The sequence below is a fragment of the Pipistrellus hanaki genome (genome assembly GCF_964339955.1).
Source record: "Pipistrellus hanaki genome assembly, chromosome: 5".
Taxonomy (NCBI): domain Eukaryota; kingdom Metazoa; phylum Chordata; class Mammalia; order Chiroptera; family Vespertilionidae; genus Pipistrellus; species Pipistrellus hanaki.
The window spans coordinates 12,378,424-12,381,518 of record NC_140507.1 but is presented as its reverse complement, the minus strand read 5'-3'; the positions used below and the strand labels follow the sequence as shown (position 1 = coordinate 12,381,518).

The 3,095-nt window shown below is 45.8% G+C and overlaps 1 pseudogene across 1 annotated transcript; it reads left to right on the top strand.

Annotated features, from left to right (window-relative positions):
• The first annotated feature begins 351 nt into the window (after positions 1–351).
• On the top strand, positions 352–795 carry LOC311623409 (large ribosomal subunit protein uL24-like; annotated as a pseudogene). The gene has a single exon. The product of its transcript is annotated as a large ribosomal subunit protein uL24-like (transcript).
• Positions 796–3,095: the final 2,300 nt, after the last annotated feature.

Sequence of the window (3,095 nt, the reverse complement as noted above, 5' to 3'; positions counted from 1 at the left end):
TCACCACCAATGCTGTAAAATTATTTATTTATTTATTTGGGAGAGAGAGAGAGAGAGAGAGAGAGAGAGAGAGAGAGACTGACTTGATGTTCTACCCATGTATACATTTGTTGGTTGCTTCTTCTATGTGTCCTGACCAGGGACCAAACCCACAACCTTGGAATATCAGGACAATGCTCCAACCAGCTGAGCTATCTGGCCAGGGCCTCACAACCAATTTGAATGCCACCCAAAGTGGGTATTTGTGAGCTTAATTAGTACAGCAAACAGCCCCTTTGCCAGGATCTGAGGCAGGTCACAAAAAGCAGACTGAGCTCTTCTCTCTGGTGGCCATCATAGGGAGCACCAGCGGTCAAAATGAAGTTCAATCCCTGTGAGACTTCTGACCAGAGCAAGACCCATAAAAGGCATTTCAGTGCACCTTCCCACATTCGCAGGAAGATTATGTCGTCTCCTCTTTCAAAAGAGCTGAGACAGAAGTACAATGTTCGATCCATGCCCATCCAAAAGGATGATGAAGTTCAGGTTGCTTGAGCAATTACAATGGGCAGCAAATTAGCAAAGTAGTCCAGGTTTACAAGAAGAAATATGTCATCTACATTGAACAAGTGTAACGGGAGAAAGCTAATGGTACAACCGTTAATGTGGGCATTCACCCCAGTTAAGGTGGTTATCACTAGACTAAAGCTAGACAAAGACCACAAAAAAGTCCTTGAATGTAAAGCCAAATCTTGCCAAGTAGGAAAGGAAAAGGGAAGATACAAGGAAGAAACAGTTGAGAAGATGCAGGAATAAAGTAAGCATTATATACAACTTCCATTAAAAACTTAAAAAAAAAAAAAAAAGCAGACTGACCTCAGGAGACAAAGGGAAAAATCCAACCAAATTTGTATCTTACTTGAGTCTCGTCACTTTTTTGGGCTGTAGTTTTTCCATTTGTGAAGCAAGGAGGTCAGACCAATTCTGTTACTACTAAGACCAGACCTACATTCTGCCACATGTACGCTGGTCATGGCAGATGTCACTAATTGATCAGGGACTCTTGAGAATCAGCCTCAGAATTTTTCTCAACAGTCTTCTAATCATGGATCACGAGTGGGTCAGCAGCAATGGCACACAGCTTAGCAGCTACTAGCCATGTTCCTGAATTGGATCGCTTCTAAAGGGTCCATGCAGCTCGGATAGTCGGAAGCATTAGAGCTTCTAGGTTTGCAATCACAACGGGGGCCAGTATGGGAGTAGTAGGAAAGGAAGGTAGACATTAGAATCAGAAAGTCCTTGGTTTGAATTCCAACAGCTCCACTTACTAGTTATGCAAACTTGGGTGAGCTAGTTCTCATTGAAAACAGGATCAGCTGAAACCGGTTTAGCTCAGTGGATAGAGCATCGGTCTGTGGACTGAAGGGTCCCAGGTTCGATTCCGGTCAAGGGCATATACCTTGGTTGCGGGCACATCCCCAGTAGGGGGTGTGCAGGAGGCAGCTGATCGATGTTTCTAACTCTCTATCCCTCTTCCTTCCTCTCTGTAAAAAATCAATAAAATATTTTTTTTTAAAAAGAAAACAGGATCAGAGTTCCTGACACATAAGGGGTTGTACAAATTAAATTAGGTAATACTTATAAGGTACCTATTGCTTGCACACGGAACACAGACACACCCAGCAAAGGTGTACAACCAGAGACTTGCCTTCTACCCTCTCCGTGCCACTCAGCAGAGAAGTCCCTGGCTTCTGACTTGCACTGCCTGGAGTCCCCTCCTCCACAGGCTGTCTCTACTGTCAGTGTCAGATTGTTCTCCGCCCTTCCAAAGCTCCCTGGGGCCTGCTGTCACACCAGGGAACTCAGAGCAACCTGGCAGTCTTTCGAGCATGGCAGAAGCTTGAGAGAACCATCTGAGGTCAGTGAACTGTGGGCTTTCCGTTGGCTCTCACGCTTGGCCTCTGCTTAAGGACGACAGCACCAGATGCTCGGTGCAGATGGGAATGTAGTGTCCTAGAAGCAGGGCGGTAGCTGGGCTGTTTTTCATCTCTCAGTTTAGGTACCAGGGGTCATTATAGGAAAAGTTGGTATATAATTTCTCCAGACCCCAGATGGCAAATTCATGGCCCAAATATCAGCAATCCCTCCACAGATACCACACCGCTATTACTGTGCTGATTGAGACCTTGGTTCTCTGGGTGGTAGACTCTGAGAGATCTGCATGCAGGAATTTTACTGTGGATACTTTCAGGACCAACAGCTGTGGGAAGGGAGGGAAGTAGGATGAGGCAGGGGAGAAACTGAATTATGATGTAGGTACAAAAAAGGTCACTACTGGAGCTGAAATGACCTGTGCGAACTTGCCTCCTTTTGAACAGTTTCATCACTGTGGAAAGTTCTACTGGACGGCACTGACCTGGACCCATGACCCCATGCTGCCCCTTTATCAACTTCAAAAATTAGGGCATCCCCCAAACGTGTTCCCTTAGCAACCCATCTGTCAATGGGTGGTGATGAGGAGTAATGATAAGGGATATGTAAATGTGGGTGTTAACAGAAATATCTACCAAGTGCAAGCCCTTCTGGGCAACGAGGGACCCACGGATGGATTCTTCTCCTCAAAAGTCAGTATTTGTAAGGTAAGATGTACAGTTCACACTTCACTTACTCATTCATCCAACAAACCTTTATTGGGTTCAGTCTAGAGCCTCGCACTGAGCTGGGTGCTGAGGGTATCAAGGTGAATTAGAGATGGTCCTTGCCCTCAAAATGTTCCCAGTTCAGTGGGAGAAACACAAGGTACAGCTTGATTGGGAGCACCCAGGAGGGACCAGCAGAACATGTACGATTTCACCAGGTGGCTAAATACTCCTGCAACCACAAAGGACAAAGAAGGGAGCACGTGCAAGGTGACTTTGCCCCCGGGGAGACCTTTGGCAACCTCTGGAGACATTTTTGGTTGTCAAAACTAGAGGAAGGGAATGTGCCTGGTAGAGAGGCCAGGGATGCTACTCAACATCCTATAGTGAATGATCCAGCAATTCCACTTCTGGGTTTTGTCAAGTAAATAAAACTCATTGGAATAAATCAATCAATCTAGCAGATAGAAAGGGGCT